The following is a 20,331-nucleotide window of genomic DNA, read 5'->3' as shown; positions in this document are numbered from 1 at the left end:
TGGAGGGGATGAAACGAGGAAAAAGGTTTGGGAAGAGTAAGTGGGGAGCAGGGAATGGTACTCGGCCAAAGTGGATTGGAGACGGTCTTGTGCGTCTTTTGATACTGGTCCAGTTGATAAGGATCGCTGAGCGCCAGTGACTTCCTCCCACGGGAATGCACTAACTTCAGTTCAACAAATTGTGAGACGGGCAAGACATGCCTTGACAGAGCATTCCCTAGGGTTGCAGTCAGTTGGATACGAAAGGATTGGTTAAGGAAAAAGGTTGGATTGCTAGACCTTTGACCGGCACTAAAATGAAGTCCGGGGATTTTCTTGCTGTTATTTCCGCCAAAACTAGCTGTATTTCGTCTGAAATGAGTTTGCACTCTCTCTGTGGAATTATAAAAAAATATCATGACAACCTATTTCTTATACTTGGAAATTTTAAAGTTAGTAGCAGAAGTACCCGTTGATTTTAACGGTGGTGATTAAATCTGGATACTCGACGCCTACTGTAACAGCAAAACAGATTGCCATAAGAAAAAAATTGACAAAATAATGTGCATTGCCAATTCGTAGTAATAATAACTTATTTCCAAGTGAAATTTTAACGGGAAGAGAGAATCTAAGTAGTAATTCTTGCTCGAATTTTCGCTCAGCCTGAATGCCGAAAAGTGAAATAGCTGTGATAGCTTTGCTAGGAGAGTCTCAATGTTCGTACTGCATTTCGAGGTTATCTATTTTAAATGCTGCAGAAATGGAAGCTATTTCTGCCAAAATACAATATGCCATTGACAAGTTTATTTAAATATACTCGCCTTTGCCCCTAGCCCTACAAAAGGCCTACGGCCTGTTATGGTCACTATAGATGGACTTGAACTTATTGTCTGCAGTTTGTTACTTAAGGATCGTTTACTTTTTCAGATTAGATTAGATATAAGCAATATTTCGACTTTCAAGTAAAACGAGCGCATGGTTCGTAGGTTACCATATGAAATTAAATTTTTATAGAAGAGCACCGTTTTTTTTAGGGACTAGAGAAATAAAATAAATTTCTACGAGTCTGACAGAGTCTCTAAATTATTCAATTGGAATGCAAAAAACGTTGAGAGCATGTTCTGCTGAAACTTTCAATTATACTTAATATCATAACATAAAGAATTTACAAAGTGCAATGAACTACAGCTAACTATATTTTAATTGATAAAGCACTACATAAAGCGAGTTAGCACTGCAAAAAATATTGTTAGAAATACCAGTTTCTGATCGAACTCATCGCCATTTGGATTAACATAGAGCGTTGAATATTTCTATTAATTTTTCCAGACAAGTTTGATAAATGTAGTTCGATAAATACTATCAACATGGCACCCATTAGTTTGGTGAAACAAATAAGATCAAATGCGTATAAAACCCGACTTAGCGTGAACCGATGAAAGGTTTTCCTAAATCTGGCGCTTCTTATGGTAGAAAGTCAGTTTGGATAATTTGGCGCTCTTAACTTGTGTTGACATATGAACGGATTTCACACGCCAGGATGTGGAAGTACTCTTTTCAATATTCGCAACTAATTAAAAATAAACTTTCCACAATTGTGAGGGTGAAGGTGCACAATCATTGAGATAGTTGTTTTAAACTTCAAATCAGCCTGAACGCAAATATCTCAGTTTTCTACCTGAGGCTGTAAGATGTTTTTTTTTTTAATCTTCCCCTGCCTGTGACAAAATTTTAGGCCTCACCAAGGCATATTATCTATACATGATATCTAAGCTTAGCCAACGCATTAAAGCAGGGACGTCCAAAAATACCTTATTGTCCAGGGAGTTTGAAATTTAAAGGTAGGAAAACAAAGAGCAGGGTTTAAAAAGACGGGAGGATGAAGTGGAGGACTATTAAGGGAGGAAGAGAGAAAAACACGTTCCCGGGAAATATCAAGCTGGTGTGTTCATTTCATTCGCAAACTATAATTGAAATGGTAATTTTTTAATGTCCTTTTCCACAGCATTATCTCGAGAACGAAATTGAATCGCATTTATAAACCTTGAGAATTAAGAAGAATAAATTAAGTTGACAAATAATCAAGCATAATAAGAATTGTGACGGGCTTAATTGTCTGATTTGGAAGAAATATGTTAGAAATCTGTGGTTTCTTCAAATTGAAAATGTCATTTAAGCAATATAGATCGTAAAAAATAAGAATGAAAAAAATATTGGGAATAGAAATAAGTCATCTTTTCCTGTGGATTGTAACGATTGTTAGTCAAGGAAACTGTAACGCTGTAGACCAGCCGTCCGCTCTGTAATTTTATATTTTACAAGTTTCGCAATTAAGATACATCTAGATCGTATTTTCTTTTTTTATTCCTCATTATCCTGTAGACTCATTTGGAGTATCGAAAAAGTTTAAATGGTGTGCAAGCTCCATCTCTGCCTCCGGATAAGGTTCTCCATCTGGGCAGAGATGGAGAACCTTATCCGGTGGCAATCCCGAATAAACTTCAACAACATCATACGCCGGGAAAACCTCAGATCTTTCTTAGTGTGCAAGCATTTACTAAAAACTTGGAATACTTTGGAACTCCAAAAATACTTTTAGCTGGCTTGCTGTTTTTCTTAAATATATGACGTACTTGGTGAGAGTGCATTTTTGTTCCAGAATATTAAAGTTGTGTCATTTCTTGAAAAATTTCCGCTGTCTCGATCGCAAATTATAATAAAATCGCAAATAACGCACAGCGCTCAGCTACTCGTTAAGAATTTGTGAAGAATCTCCTATGAATGATTCACTGCCACTGTGAACAAATTCCAATGCTGAATTACAGTATTTTGTTCCCTCCGTCACGAAGTTCATTTCCGCGAATAAATAGTTGAACGAAATATTAGAACAAAATCGGTCGGAGAATTTTCAGTGCATGAATTTTTGATGGGGAATTTTTCTATATGAAATAAAAACTAATTTTCCTAAATACGAACGTATTTTGGCGATAATTTATATTTTTAGCCGCTAATTCTTGAATATATACTGTAGCCAGGTCATCTACTTGTAATTTAGTTTACGCAAAGATGGCTATTTAATATAAAAATAATTTTATCTAAAATTGGGAGAATTTTCTGTGTTAACAAGCAAGAAAAAACCCGCATTTACTAAATATGAACATATTTTGACAATGTTTTTTGCCTTTGATCCTTGAATATGTACAATAGTCGCGTCATCTACTAAATCTAGTTTTAATAAACTGGGCTTTTAAATCATTGAAAATAGTTTATGACAATAGCGCCTACTCACCTAATAATTTACTCCATGCAATGTAAAATAGTATACTGATTGTGCAGGCTAATTATTCCTACACCGAGGTACCTGGGAAGGAATATATGGGAACTACGAGGGGTAGGAACTAATCATAGAGGACTGCTAGAGGGGATCGTTGGCAGGAGTTAAGATCACGTCACTTGCAGTCACTCGATACCTGTCCGGTGGGTTCTCTTGGATCCCAGTAACTGCACTGCGAAGGCGATACGGCGAAGTGTGACGGTGAGGTTGTTGCTCGAGGCAGCTCTCGTGTTAGCACCGCCCCGAGGCTCATCGGGGCCAGCTTATCATAGTCATGTGCCGATTGCATCTCAAAGGCCTTCGGAAAGCCTTCAACCGAGACTGTGAAAGCGATAGAAGTAACCATACGTGAAAAGTGATAATTCTACTTTCACCTTGACCGTGATTTTTCTTAATCGTTCTTTTAATTTTGAAACCCATAGCATTGACATGAGTTACTTTATTGTTTAATCTAATATTTTGAAATAAAAATTGGCTTGTTTTATCCAATTAATGTCATTGTTTGATTATTTTCTGTGGAGAAAGTAAAATTGGTTGTTCCTAGTGAAATGTCACTTTAAATATCGATTTCAATTTTTCCTGTTCTCCGGTACTGCACAAACGATGGGTCCTATCGAAAGACTAGGTAAAAGTTAAGGATGGCCACCTAGATTGATGGAGCCGATTTTTGTGCATTAATTATCCTCTAATTTTTCACAAAATTATTATTAATCAATTTTGAAATCACATAGGCTATATTTTTAAGTTTAATTTTTATATGCTCATATTGACTAAAATGAACGTGGCAGCATACTTTTTGGTAGGCTCTTAGAAAGAAGGAACACCATGAAACATGATGTAACATGTTAACATACTCTCCTTTGAGAAGCGGACTCGCATGCTACTACCGATGTAGCCTTTACGTTTATGTGACTCTTTCGGAGTTATTGAATATGTTCGAATACTCCTTGTTCCTTGTACCTGTGGTGTCATCAGCAGACGCGGATGAACACCACAATTCCAGAAACTATGTGCTCCAAGAAATAAATTTCGGAAAGTAAAATTTCGAGGGATTACAATTTGAATCCGATTAATATGTTTACTAAATGAATCTCTTTTTTAATTTTTTCAAATGAGATTTCTGAAAATTTAAAGAGTATCTCTTTTTCCTCTTTGGTTTCTCTAACATAACAAGCAAATTTCCCTGTTTTAAAATTACTAATATTGAGAATTGATATTTCTTGAGTTATGAGGAGACGCTCAGCTCTCCAATCGAAGGGAAGAATCAGACCAACAACAGGAAAGCGCCCGTTTAAATGAAAAACTATAAGTGATGGACTTAACCATTCTGATGTCAAGCACTCTTTGTTTTGTGTGCAAGGATGCCTTTGGAAAGCCCTAATCTTATTGGTATTAAAATCGTAGTTTTGGTGAGAATTCACGCCGCTGAATCGGGCAAATTAACTCCTCTGCTCCCCGGGGCTGAAAACCCCGGTAGTTATCTCACACGAGTAAAAGAATGAGATAAGAGCTGGCGCCGAGCAACCTTTGGTAATTGTCGAAGAGGGAGCAGAAATTCCTATCGACTGTTGGGGGGAGAGGTGGAGACCAGGAAAAGTTTGTAGCTTAGGAAGATAGCCATCGGAAAGAAAAGGGCGAAGTGCTTGGAGGGCTCTTTACGAGAGGAGAAACTTGGAAGAAACTGAACAGGATACGTCTAATCTAGTTCCCCATTTTCTGGTATTTCACACATGAAAGGGAGTGATTAGGATCTGTTGGTAATGACTTAGAGATGACGATTTTATATGAAATTTATCGATTGGTAAAATTGTTCTTCTCAATATTGCAGTTTACCTTTCATCTGTCAAAACATTTGGATTCACGACAGGCAAAGCACATTATATATGTAGTATTGAGACTAATAAATAAAAACTTAACGTCAAAAAAGTGTTTATAAATACAAAAAATATATATTTGCTTGTTTATGAGTAGGTAATACAAATGTATGGATTAAAGGCAACAACACTTCATTTAGAAGGTAAAAGCGTAAGCAACAAAGATTCAAATAATAGGCTACAATATTTAAACAAAAATTTGGAAAAAAATCTTTTTTTAATAGCTTTCGAGAAGTTTGAGTTAGAAGTGCGGGAGGATATTATTTAGATAGTTTCGCCATAAAATTATACACCTTTCTACTGAAGCGGAAATGAGTAACGAAATGGATATTGTTAGAAAGTTGGCTTTCATCTCATTCTCGAGCGTAATGAAATTAAAGATTGTTTACAAATAATGGTTATGATGACTATGTAATGGTAAAATTTGATAAAATTGTTTATATTTAAATGTATTTTGCAAAAATGTACATCAATAATGTGCAAGCATAAATATGAACCATTTTTTATCAACCAAGAATAACATTAAAAGCGATGTTGAGGGCCTTTAATTTTTTTATCCACTTCAAAAGTTATAATTTAAGCTGTTTTCAATATTTCATAATTTATATCGCCAACCGTATCTCTTAATAATGCATCAGCATGGCATCAAGAATTATAAGCAGTTGGCCCTCGTAAGTTTGTCTTTGCCTCAAATATTTTATCAGGTTGAATCATTGCACTGAAAAGGTATGGAACAGGGTTTATAGAGAATAGAAGATTATTTAAGTGCGTAATGGAAAGATTCATCTACATCTACATAAAAGCCCGCAAGCCGCCTAAAAGGCGTGTGGCAGGGGGTGTTAGGACACTAGCCGTTTACACATAAAAATGAAATGCTCTAACGAAGTCGGGACTAACGTTTATTAAAGTCCTTTATGTTTCGGGGGAAAAACGAATTCCCAGATTTATCCGTTCGGCAAAACATCTCTCTTAATTTATTGCTCCTATCGGACCTGGGAATATAGTGTGGCTCTAATATTTTGTTCTCCGTGTCACTCTTAAAGATGTCCATTCTCAATTGTTCAAGCAATCTAAGCCTAGCCTAGATTGATTCAAGTAATTATAAATAAAGTTATCAGAATAGTTTTATTTCGGTATCAAAGTAGCAATTTTGTCGAGAATAGTGTATGCATGCTAGAATAAATTAATGAGTTTCACTTGAATACATATCCCCCTACAATGTATTCAATATGGTCTCATGTGTTTACTCAAGTACTTACAAGTGACCGATTAATAACAATATTATGACTTTATTTTCGTGCTAATTCTTATTTTATCAAAGATAATTATTCCCTAGTTATCCCATAAATGTAATTTTATAAAGTATGAGACAAATATTGATTTTTATTTCCTACTAACTTCATTTAATATCCAAACCAAGGCAAAAACTATCCAACGCCGTGAAGTATTCAAGTGACTGGAATTATCATTGTGGAAGGACGTAGTAAATATGCTACCGTCATTTGTCATAAGGATAAATTTCTTAATTAAAACTTTTGCGCTAAGAAAAACAACTGAGCGATGGAAATGGTCGTTGCCGATAGATATTATGGCGTTGGAACGTGAATTTCGCTCTATATTGAGAAGAGTTCGTAAAGGCCGTGCGGGAGATGATGTTGGATATCTGTGGGAAATATTTATCTCCAAGCTTTACGAGTGAGATGCGGAATATTCCCCGTAAAAGATGAACGCTTTTATGACCTCCGATATCCCCTCACGAACGGTGATGAAGACAAACTGAGGCCACGCATAGAATTACACATTTCCTTGAGAGTATTTCCTAGAAATTTGTTCTTCCCGGAAATGTTACTCAGTTTGGTGGAGGTGCCATACATTCTCGAGGTCAGACCTAACGTGTGAGATCCTGATACTATGGTCTCATTCCCATATAAGTATATCCGGGCGGGAAACCCGAATGACGCAGAAAAGGTCAAGTTTCTGTTGAAGAAGCCTCTGAATCGTGCGAATTTTATTGCTTTCATTCCAAAGTTGTTAGTCTACGTTAGTGACTGGCATAAAATTCACGTCTAAGTTTGAATTAGGCTACCCATTCCGTGGGTTGCATTCAAAGATGAACTTGTGCATTCTAGGAAGTTTTTCCTTTAGATTAAAGGTAGCCTTTGAGTGATAAATTTTTGCACTTTTATCTTAAAATTATTGGGGCTAGTAACCAATCTCTGTGATATGATGAAGTTCTCTTGGTGGTCCAGTAGTGTCTGAGTCGAGGCTATCATCAAGCTTGCTATAGCTCTGCTATATGCAATGATTTCAAACCTGTGAACGGAGTTGTAATTTGCTTAAATTTCCATGCGTAAAACTTATTAAAACCAGGAATATTAACCGTGGACCTTTGAAATAAGTAGCTGGTAAACGATCTATTTCTAATGCGAGATCTATGGGTATTTTTCTCGCAATCAAATTAAAATTTTCCGTATCGGCCGACTCTACCATTAGTGGCCATTTTTTCCAGGTTCAAACACACGTTTTTCCATACCTTGCTTCATAAATTTACACTCAAAGCAGCAGACGCTTCAAAGTAGCCACCATACGTTGGTTAGTTTGGCAGTAAGTGCAAGAGGAATTACCAAAGGTGTGAACTTTAAGAAAGATGACTCAGATGTATTGTGTCAGATCTCAGCGGCGTACAGATAGGGGAGGGGGTGGTGCGCGTTGTTGATGCAATATAGTAGTCACTTCGCCATGGGCAATTTCAGCTGGTGGCTTTTTTCCACGAAACTTAGTAAAGTATATTGATGTACACAAATATATTATTGCATGCAAAGTGTATAATTTAGCCAATTTCTTATTAAATACCCTAACTACAGAACTAAAGCCGATATTCTTCAGCATCTAAGTACTGCCCGGCAAGCTGCCTCAATAGGCGTGTAGCAGTAAGATGTAGTACATAAGTTTTTAAATTTTCATCGTCAACAGCAATACACATTAGTTCTCAAATATTTAAGTTCATGCTGTTAGCATAGAATTTGAACAATATGTATACCTATATTCTGGATAGTCCCAACCAACCCCGTGAAAAAGCTGTGAAGCGTTATAAGTTCGTGCGTACTAGTTTTTTTAATCGTATGAATTTTTTTATATTTTATTTAGTTCACATTCAATTTTTTATTTTCCTAAGGTTTAAATTTTTCTTCGCCGGACTGTGCGACTGTGTTGATTTCGTATCAGAGATGCTCTTCGAAGAAGCACTTCTCTTTTAGTTGCATGAAGACCTTTTCCTGTGTTTCCTCTTTCAAAACAATTCCAAGCATATTTTCTGCGTGTTTCACCTGTTTTCTGGCATAGTTACTATTATATTTTGTTTTGATTGGAATATTATTAAAATTTTATCTTGCCTTTTCATATTGGCATTCAGTATTCTTCCACAAATGCAAATGCGTGTTATCCACGATAAGTTTGAAGTGAGAGTATTTGACTTCATCTGAAAATTTTTAATACATCCGTATTGTAAATTTTAAAAATTGCTGATGATAAACCATTGATAAGTCGATGAATCTGTATACTCTCTTTTCAAGAGTCCTGACCCAATTCGGGTGAATAGTGGTGATTAATTTAATATTTTATTCCAGTGAAGTTTTTCTCGTTGCGATCCACAGTGTCAAGCGAATTTATGCCTCAAACTTTATAGCCGTACTCGAGGAGGGCCCTATCAAAATGTGTCTCAGGCACAGCAGAGTGGCATAGTTTCTCGCCTCACTAAATTTTTAGTTCTTGAATACTTCATGTAGTGGCCTTCGGGGTTTTCCCGATGAAAGATCCCCTGATACACTACTTGATTTTTCTATTCCTCCTAGTGCTTCCTAGAGCAAGCGGTGTTTTCTATATATCCTTCTTGAAACCAAGTCAAGCGTTTTCGCTGCATTTTTTAGACTATTTAAAATTATGTTGTCTTTTGGTGGCGTTCTTGAAATTATATCATGCCTTTTTGCATACGGAATTAGGAAAAGATGTCCTTAGTTTGTGAGAGTGGCGGCCATAGACCGTGAAAACCTAATTCACCAGCCTAGTAGAATATGTAATGCCGCTCATCAAATATTCAACATATAACTCATACGAGGGAATGAGGCAATTTCCGTGGATTTGAAAGTCATTCACGTGAACTATTCTATGAAATCGGCGTTTTTAATAAGAAAAAAATTATGCAGGCAATTTCTACTAAGGTTTTAGGCATTCTTATATTATTTATTGACGAATCCAAATATTTTTAAATTAATTATTTTACGTGGAAAATCAGAGCTCTGAAGATTATGTATTTTGCTTGAAAAGTATCTAGACGAGGCATCTACGATCTGCGCTTTCTGAAAACGCTTAAGAAGTAAATATTTTGCTGTATTTCATTGCATTCATGGAGGATATAAATGCTAAGAGGGTTATTAAATTGGATAAGGTAACATAAAATATAGCAATAACTGAAATATAGTGGGTAGCGACTTCTAAAAAAACATACTTCCAGGCCAAAACCGTTTGAATGTTAAAAGTGATGTACTGCTTATAAGTTACAGAATCCATTATTTTGAGGTTTGATCCCCTATCAGGCCAAAAATCTATCATTATTTCTAAAGTAGCTGGAAATATAATTAAACCCAAGCCTTAAAATTATTGATATACGCGTATTTGATTCTTATTATGCACGACCTGATAGGCAATTTCTGTATTCCTCCACTCCCCTCTTTTGTCTGTAACACTTGACTCTTCACCGAAATTAATCAATATATCACTAGTTTTAGAAGAAGTGAAAAAATTGGCTATCCCATGCCTCTTGCATGTAAGATTGTAGGAATAGTTCTTATATTTGATATTGCATTGCAGAATAAATCTCTCTATAATTTTGGTCTTGTCCATCTTTCTTCTTTCACCTGTGTCAAAGTTTTTCATGATGAAGAGAGACGGCACCAAATATCACTTTGGATGCAGCGAAAGAGAAATATGGATCCGCCTACCTCTTCAGTATTAGTATTCTCGAATATTTCTCTAACCTCGCTGTATTTGAGGTGCTTGTAAGTACACACGTTCGTACGTTAATAAATAGTGCCCCGTGCAAAAATTAGGAATCGCAGTGCTAACAGGGGGACAGACAGAAACCTCTTGACTAGTGCCGTGGGTTTCTTTCCATCCGTAGTTTCTTAACTTGAAACCCATCATGATAAATACTAATGTCAGAAATAATTATCGCTACAAGCAGTTGTTCCCGTATAGGCAACAGAAAACAGTCAACGCATCACCAAATTGAGAGAGAGAGACATGCATTCTTCTTGTCATAGGGCGGATCTAAGTAGTATCGCAATTATTCTTTTGGTGTCTAATTGAGTATAATCTTGGCATTAAAAAGCACAAAAAGGGGTAATTAGAAACTATCCATTATAAAAACTACCAGGGGCGGATCCAGGATTTCTTTCTGGGGGGGCACAAGCAAGGCCGTATCCAGGATTTTGTTCTGGGGGGGGGCCAACGATACCTCGTAATACATTACGCACGCAATAATAATGGGACCGTTTTAAAAATCTTGCAAATTTATTAGGATCTGGAGGGGGGCACGTGCCCCCGTGACCCCCCTAGATTCGCCTATGAAAACTACAAATGTTAATTTTAAAGACTTTAATTAAAAACTCAACTACCGAATATGTCATAAGCCTTCCCATAATGATAGAAAAAAGGTTTACTGTGTTAATTTTCTGTAGTTTATTTCAACGTAACAACGATCATGACCGAATTAGCAGCAGAATAGAATTATTTCAGCAAATAGTTAGCATTGGCTCTTATGGAATTATCAATGTTTTGGTTAAAGTAGGCGTGGCTATCTTACCCAAGCACCCCCATTCCTGCCACACTGCGCCCAACGCTCGGAACCAGTGGTGCCCCCTCCAGTATACTTACAACCTCCTTGCTCATGACCGGCCGAAATCATGAGATGTTCAATTATTTCAGCCTTTTTTCAAATATTCCTTGTATCAAGGTGTTCAGCTTTGCGTCTCCCTCTAATGCGTAATAATTATTGGCACTTTATAGATACGAAGCTCTGAGTGAATGAAAGAAGCTAGGAATACAAGAAGAGTTAACGGGGAGCGTCATAGGATTTTAAGATACCCGTTAAAAGCAGTTTTAAATCATGACTGGGACACGACGTCCCCCCGCTTCACTCTTGCATATAATCCGGAGGATGGCAGAAGGGCCGCTTGGGAGAGCATCAACGCGGTGAACATATGTTCCCCTGGTGCCGGGATCATGACGATTCGACCCTGGATGGGCCATTCGCGAGTGGAGATAACCCTGTGCCGGGACGGAAAAAAAATGAAGGGAAGGCAAACCGAATCACCGGGATATCCCTTGCATGGTAATGCGCATAAACACGCCGCCGCTAAGCTGCGAGGGACCGTTTTTTTTCCACCGCCATCCCAGCAGAATGTAAAAGCGAGCCAGGATGGGAAGGATGAATGAATTTAAGAGGCAGGAGTGGCGGCGAAAAAAAATTATGTAATAGGAAAGGTTTGGCTCGGTGGCTGGTTTTTTTTACATTTTTTTTCTACCCTAAAATCTGTTGCGGTTAAGATGCTTGTGGAAAAGCGATACCACATGGAGCAGAAGGCGATAAATGGGAAGTTGGGTGGGATATGACAGTCGAATGGCTCTAATTCTGACTTAAGGGCCATGTGCACCTGGTGCTACTTTAATTTGTCATCCTTATCCTCGTTGAGCTCGACAGAAAATCTTTGTAGGAGTCAAGAAACAATCCCTTTCGTCTCGGTTGTATTCAGAGTTTGAATAAATGGCAGCATATCCCTCAGTGCTTCACTGATGGTTCAACAGACTGTTCGACCTTCAGCTTTTGCTCATACCGAGGTCATATTTTTGCTTTTATCCTTGATTTTTTTAAATTTTGATAGTGAATTGTTTTAAAGATTATTTGTTCTGATTTCCATTACTGAATTGAAGGAACCCAATCGTTATCAAGTGGTTGCTTCAGTATTCGGCGTTCAACAAGGTAGAGTCATAAATGTATGCGTTTCTTAGCCAAAATTGAAAGCATTTAGCCGAAAAAGGTTTTTTTGCCCCGCTCTGCTTTATTTATCATTGAATCTCCTTAAAATTTTGTATCTGCTGAAATACCCTTTCATTATTATTTCTACCTCTTAATTGATATCGATATCGATTATATTCCCTTTGCTTCCTAAGAAGTAATTACTTTGCTGTCATTCAGGATCGAAATTCACTGGTGTGAATCTTAATATATATATAAGAAAATAATGTATTTATTCAAAGTTAGAATAACTAGCAGCATATCCCTCAGTGTTTAAATCAACAGACTGTTAGACAGACACTTTTTGCTAATGCTGAGGTCATAGTTTAGCTATTTCTTTGCTTTCTTTTATAGTCTATTTATTTATATTTACGTAACCAAGCCTTTAAACTCCTATCTTCCATTGAACTAGTTTTTATACGCACACAGCCAAGCCCAGAGTGATGGAAAACTCATTTAGGCGAAAATCGAACCCGTTAAATCAGCATTAGAACAGGAAGATTATACACCGCTGCAGCCGAGATCAGCATTAGTCCTAGATTCAAATAAGTTTTCTTGGAATTTACGCTATTACTTATAACACTTCTTTTTTGCATAGCGCGACCCTGGTTTGGATTAATTAACATCATCTTCAGGCACAATATATGATCTATTTAGCTTATTATTGTTACCTAGTTACCTGATGAATTTTAAAACGGACGCCATAATATGGGAAAAGGATGGGTAAAGATATTCATTCTGGATAATTGGATATGTTCTTGAGTTTTTTGAATGATATCCATCCTACAATTTCATTTACCTGTGAAAGAGACTCCGTGGCATGGAGTAAAAGTAAACAGGTATGTCCCTTAAGAAATGCAATTGCGCAGAAATTTAGGATTTTACAAAAACAGAAGTTATCCTCTATAGTTGGTTATTTATATGTACCTCTCTATAGATTTGCTTTATTGGTCGGGAATATTTGGCCGCAATCTTTCTCAGCTGTTTTGCTCTCTCCCTCGAGATAAAAGCTATCAGAACACTCTAGGCAGCGATCCCGATAAATGAATGATAACACCCGTCGATCCCATTACACCCACTATGGTCCTCTCAGCTCAAATATAGTGTAACCCCCCTTCTCCATATATATTGGTCAATTTAGATAGCTTTATGTATTCATTTCTGCCTGATATTTGCAAGCAAAGACTCAGCAGGAAGTGTTGAGCAAAAGGTAACGATGTTTGGACGGAACGATCACGTTTCATAGTTGTAGTTGGCAACGCAATTTTATGACTGTGGCATTACTGAGGTATATAGCAGATAATATGCATTTTTAGTGCCTTCGCTACCTTTTGAGCAAGCATCTTTCATCAACCACTGCATCAAACTGTATTTTGCCGTACGATATGCTATTGGTGAACCCATAATGATCAATATATCCTGTTAAAACGTAGCAATGAGCAACGTATCGCTTTAAACGTTTTGATTGACCAAGACCGTAGAAAAGCGTGTAATTACATTTTCTTTGGCCTCTGATTATAGTGAGGCGAGCTATCACAATAATAAGACTACATCTTCAGAACTTTTCCTACGAATTTCATTAGATTATTTCAACAGGCCAACTATTTCTTTTCTTCAAAAATTATCTCGCTACCTCGCAAACCTGAAAAAAATGCATGAAAAATACCACTCTTTACGATACTCATCTATAATTTCTTTATTTGGTGCGCCAACGAAAATGATCTCGTTAGCCCTTGCGTATCGTGGATATATTTAAAATTAGGTAGTCTTGCGGCAGTCAAATGATTGCGAATTCTTTTTAAATTTCAAGGCGTAATCAATTCCGCTCCTTAATAAATTCTGCAGTAAACTATTTCAGCTATCCTGACACTGAGAGTCTCAATAGTTTCATTTATTTGCATGAAAGTTATTGGTCCTCCCGCAATTTTTACCGATTTTATTCGTCGTAGATTTATAGAAGTGTGGAGACAAAACTTGCATTGAAAATTTTGTGATCCATATAAAAGAAAAAATGGACAATATAAATTCGAAATTATACTGCATGTTATTAATTTTTTGGTTCTAAAAAATTGTTTGTGTAAAATAGACAAAGAAAAAAGGGATCAGGAGGGGTTGGTGTAATATTAAAAGCTATATCGAGAAATCCGCCAGTTAACGGAAACCCCAAGGATTGGTTTTGAAATTGCTTGCATAGACGATCGGTGCACTTTACCTTACCTGAACTATAAGGACACTCAAACCTCAGGTTTTTGGCCTCCCAACAACATGTCGTATCTCTATCGACCCTGCATTCTGTCGACTTCTGCTATAACTTTTATCATATCTTTTACGGTTTGATCCTTCCAACGCAGTCGTTTCCCAAAGGTTTCATCCCTCATGGTAATCCTTCTGTTACAGCTTTTATCATTGCAGGATGTTCTCTTCTCAATGCATGGTCTGCCCTCCTGAGTTTTCTACTGTTAATTTTTGCCACTTTATGTTAGTTTATAGCTTTCGTAGTTCTCTGCTATTTCGGATTCTCCATATTCTATCATCGGTTTTAGGAACGAAAATAATCTTAAAATTTTATCCTCGAATGCTATAAGCTTTTTTCTTTCTGCTTTGACATATTATTTTTAACTTAATTTTGTGCATATTTATCACAATTACAAGGCAACAGGTTGAATAATGATTTTGTAGACCCGTAGTTACTGGGCTTTACGAGGGCTTTTAAAAGTAAAATACTTTCAAAGTAATCGTCGAACACTTAAGGAAATGTTAATGCAGTTAATGGTAGAACAGAGAAATAAGCAGCGAATCATATCTCGGCGAAAAAATCATTTGCAAAGCAACGGGATTAAAAATATATACACTATCTGAATTTCATTTCCGGTGGCCAACCATTTAGCATTCCACTTGCAGCATGTTGCTAGAGCAGGGAAAGGTAGTGCGAAAAAAAATTTACCCATTTTTTTAGTTGCATTAGTTAATGGCAGATCAGTATTCTGAGTACGAAAAGAATAGAAAGGGAAAATTATGGCCATTTTCACGCATCTGAAAGCATTCTGCATTCTCCGGAAAGGGTACAGACATTAATAAGCATGCAGCTTATGTAGAGATACCATCTTCAGAACTTGTGCCACGAATTTTAATGGGTTATTTAAACCTGTCCTCCGTTGATGCTATATTTAGTGATCTCTCTAATAGCAACTATGAACCGCCTTCTGTGTAAGTGAGTAAATTTAAATCCTCTGAGTAAGTCTGAGGTGAGCTCTACCTTTACCTAGCCAAACCGACCTTCGAGTTGAATTCATGAGGGCGTAAACTTGAATGTAGGCTTCTGAGGTGCAAAATCCATATAAATAAATAATGACTTGGGACTAAATATTAAAAATTGTATGCATCGACTTTTTTTTGGCAGCAGGCATTTAAAAAAACGTACAATGAACGTCAAAGGTGATTTAAACGTATTCGTTTTCCTCAAAATCAGGTGAGCTTGTTCTCTTATTAAAATACCGCGAGATAAATGGTGATGTTATAATTTATGGCAAAGTGCTCATACACATACCTTTCCTTCTTATATCAGACTTATCACTAAGAATGAACGTTGTGTCATACATTGAGTACTAAAATCATTTGCTAAAGAAACACTTATTTTTCTTTTTTATTGTTTAACGAACCGTCGAAATTAGTTGGAAAGAAACATCAATGAAATAGGGCCATGAAGTATTCTCCTTTTCAACTCCACTGCACTTTCATTCCCTATCTTTATTGCCTCTTTTTTCTTAGTTACTGTTATTATAAATTCATTTTATCTATACTCTTTCATTACTAACCATTGCACTTGGAAATATAGAGTATTACTGCTGTATGATTGTAAATACTTCGAAAAAATCATATTTCATTATTGAAATCCGTCAGAAAATTTTTGAATATTGAGTTTGAATTTCGAGTCAAATTGAGGAATTCATTGAACGATGGATGTGAACTATTTCAATATTGCGTACGATAATTTATGCGGTATTTGAGCGTTTCAAGTTTCCGGCCTGTCATCAGAGTTGTTGGCTAAAAAAAAACCAAGATCGCTTGGATTTTGATGGAAAATAACGCCCTTATAACCAGGTTTCGGTTGATTTTTAATCTTGCTATTCATGTTTGTGCATACCTTTAAAGGAACAATTCAAGTTTTATGCGTAGGTACTTACGTTTGGCTCCAGTCTTGATGCTTTAATAAGGACTCTTTTCATCTTGTTCATTAAGGTAGTAACTGAAAAAGCGAGTAGCTACCTTATCACTTTTTGTATGGAGACGATGAGGACCATAAACGAAACGAACATGGTAACGGTAAACCATTTTCGACAGTATCACGATCAAGGGAAATTTTTTCGGGAGTAATAATATTTTATACTCAAGATTAGGAATGATGGTCCTATTTGGTATCATCACGGAAGGGACATGCTGAAAATACGGCATTTTAGGTATTAATGTAATAAATACACCCTCAGTCCAATTTATTATGTGAATTGATATACCTAAGCCCAAAAATGCAGCCTTCAAACTTAAATACACAAATACACACTTCCTTCCACCAGCATTGTTCTCTTCCCTACCGGTTTAGCCATACAGTCAAAACTATATGGCTTTTTTCTTTCTAAATTATAACAATGGCTCCTAACTCAAGAGATTGAAAATGTTGAATAGTTGTTAAAAGCTTTTGTGTAACTTTGATAGCTTTTAATATGCTAGTTTTTTACGAATATGTATGGTTAAAAAATATTATTCTCACGAGATTTTTCGTTTTTTTTCTCTAATCTTCTTTGGATTTATGATGTATTTCCCATTTATATTGCTTTAATTAAAAATTCTTAATCTTTTTCCTTTATTATATTCTTGACCAGCACACAAGATATATTTGAATGTCTAATTTTTTCCACTATTAGATTGAAAAAATATTCATAAGTATGCACCAGCCGCTGCTCTATGCTAATATATGATGGTAACACCAATTCAGGTTAACCTTTAGAGTACCTTAATTACTTGCGCTATTTCCATTTATTGTATACTTTGATGAGCTGGAATTTAATATTATTATTGTAAAAAATCGATTGAAGTGTTCTCATAGGGAATGGATTGGATGAGAAGATCATGTATTGGATAATATGTTAACCAGATGACAAATAATTGCGTGAGTCACTAGCGTGGTAGTGTTTCCATGGGCAGCTAGGAAGGTGTAGTTACGAAGCAGATAAATAAATTTAAGTTTCCCAGTCTTTATGAGGCTCTCGTCCAGAGGAAAAAAATGAGTGCGAAGAAAAATTCCTTACGAGCGCGAGTGGGCCAAGTGAGATTCCTCGAACAGTCTTGGTCGTAACGATCTTCCTGATTATTTTTCTCGCCTCCGCATACTACCTGGATGATCACCGCCTTGCGGGATGAGATATTTTTTTGCTCGCGATAAAAAGTGCTTCCAGTGGCTTTTTTCCTATTCTCGGACCGAGAGCAGACGAATGAAAGCAGTGGTAGGTTGTGATCAACGGGCTAATGAGAGAGAGTTTCGGATCCGAGGAGGAAAAAGCATGGAGAAGCACAGTTCGGCTTCGAGGCGTCGGACGCCTAAAGAAGGAAAGAAAAAAGTCTCAAGGAAGGATGAGAATGGTTGGGGAGGAAGAGTCTGAGGGTCAAATTGGCTGGAAAAGTGTGGAATGAGCCGAGGAAGAGAGAAGATCCGTCCATTCTGAAGAGACAAATGGGAGCATTAAGCAGTTGAGGGAACGCGGAGTTGTTGAGGGCAAAAGGGGTTGAAAGAATGTACAGGGTTCTCAAGGACCGTTGAGTGAGGGCGTGGGAGGAAATATGATGGGGATACGGAAGAGCAGACAAAGGGCTTGGAAGGTAGGAGGAGTTGGTGAGGGAGATAGTGTTAAAGATTTTCAGATCCAGGCAGTGATGCAGGGGTACTGCGATGGTGGTCAAAATTTAGTGGTTAATTAAAAAAATGGGGATATAGTGTTGTATGCAGGGATAGTAAAAGAAACTAAACGAAATTCAAAGCCAGTAAAATTTAAATAGTTTCGTTCCTTGGAGCGAAATGTAGAAACGAAACGAAATGGATTTAAACTCGGGGAGCTAAACTCATGGTCGTAACAAAATCGGAGTCAAAACTACTTCGAGTCGAAACTAAAGTAAAACTCTGGGACGAAACGAAACGCAGATAATATTTCGCACCGGTGGGACCACGTGCTTCATCTTCCAACGGTTTAGTTTCGACCCACACACCTAGTACAAAGTATGGTTGAATGAAGTAGGGGTTCGGCCTACCGCCATTAGATGCATGAGGCATATTATTACCACTAATAGGAGAACGGTGAACGCAAACTGGCCATTCGATTTTTAAGCTCAATATTTTAACCTCTCTACACGTATGTCGCACGTAATGGGTCGAAAATATTCCATCTGATCACTCTCCACTCAAATTTTGTGATCGAAACATAAATATGAGCAGCGGAGTTTCGATTAATTTAGTTTCGTTCCCGGGAGTAAAGTTTCGTCCCGGGTGGAAACTAAACTCCTTGGTGATTTTAATTTCATTCGCGGACGAAACTAAACCTATGCCTCGCATTTTTATGTCGCTCCGGATCGAAACGAAACTTTTCGTTTCATTTCACATGGCATCCCTGGTTATGAGGTTGTTGAATATAAAACTAAAGTGAAATAAAAGAAAAAAAATTTGATAGTCTACATTAGATAAAATGGGCGGAAATTCGGAAAGGTTAAATAAAAGATTTCGAAAAGACATTATTTATCCATAAAACTTGTCATGACATTAAAAAAGGGTAGAGCAAACAAATTAACAAAATGGATTTAGGGACCAAACCGAGTGTTAAGTTTAATATTTGAGCAAGTATTTTCTTTTTATAACTCCGATGATAGTTGACATCAATATTCGCACATAATTGGATTATTTGGATTTATTGGTATATTTGGATTTGTTTTGAATTTGAAATCATCCCTTTTTAGGACATAAATATTTTAATTTTTCTTGATAGCTATCTTTTGTGTTATTCCTAAAGTAAGAGTGCCATTTAAAATATTCAAACTATCTATATATAACTATCCTTCTTTGTTCTACTTTGATAGTTTCTTTTATTTGTATTTTTTCCTGCGCATTATTAAATATGTTCCCTCGTATATTAATAAAAAAAATTTCAAATTTTTCTGTTAATTCTGGCATTTTTAGGGGCATATTAATAAGTTTCTTCGTACTAGAGGCATAGACATGCAGAATTATCGATTCCCAAGGCATTATTAGATTTTTTCCGGTCATATTTTCCAACCATTTCTGGCCCTCGGTTCCATTTCTGGCGCTGGTACTTCTCTGGCATAGCTCTGGTTTTATTGAAATTATGTATCTTAAAATATCAAAAATTGCAGGGGAGACAATCAAGGATAAACGATTCGTTAAATTACTGAAAATTATAATGTTCTGAAGTTGTTTTATGGGTGTTGTATTAAAATGAGTAGGTACTAATACTACGAGTAAAATTGAGGAAGTGGTGGTAAACTTGCGAGTAAATGCTTGGGATAGTGATTAACATTTTTAGGAATAATATCCGTTTAAATCCCTTACAATTTTGTTTTCACGTATCATCGACTACTTTTTTTCACGTATCTTTCACTAAATTAAAGACTTTTAATTTTAATTCTATGCATTATAAACAGTGACGTCATGGCAAAGTTGGCAGTACCGGAGCGCACTTTCCTTAACTTTTTTTAGAAGTGAAATATTACTGTGTGTTTTTTATTGCAAATTATTTTGTACAATTGTTTGTGGTGGTTACGAATGAGTGTATTAGAATTTTTGAAGCAACAAAATTGATTAAAATGTTATTTGACTATTATGTCTTTCGTTAACCAGTGCCGGAACGGCGTTCCGGCGCGTTCCAGAACCATGGCACCCCTGATTATAAAATCCTTGAAGCCCTGGTAAACGAACTTAAAACCTCCTGCCAAAATGAAAGGTGCAAGACCGAGGCAAGTATGACGCAGCGCTTCACAAATGCAAAGCCAGTTTAGGCTTATGAAAAGAGAATAAG

General features: G+C 36.6%; 1 protein-coding gene across 2 annotated transcripts in view; it reads left to right on the top strand.

Annotated features, from left to right (window-relative positions):
* Window positions 1-20,331, top strand: part of LOC124163474 (tachykinins) — a 420,319-nt gene that overhangs the window by 224,591 nt on the left and 175,397 nt on the right. The gene's annotated exons all lie outside the window — the stretch shown is intronic.

Source organism: Ischnura elegans, chromosome 8 (genome assembly GCF_921293095.1).
Source record: "Ischnura elegans chromosome 8, ioIscEleg1.1, whole genome shotgun sequence".
Taxonomy (NCBI): Eukaryota; Metazoa; Arthropoda; class Insecta; order Odonata; family Coenagrionidae; genus Ischnura; species Ischnura elegans.
Note: the sequence above shows the minus strand (reverse complement) of the source record. Positions and strands in the feature narration are given on the sequence as shown.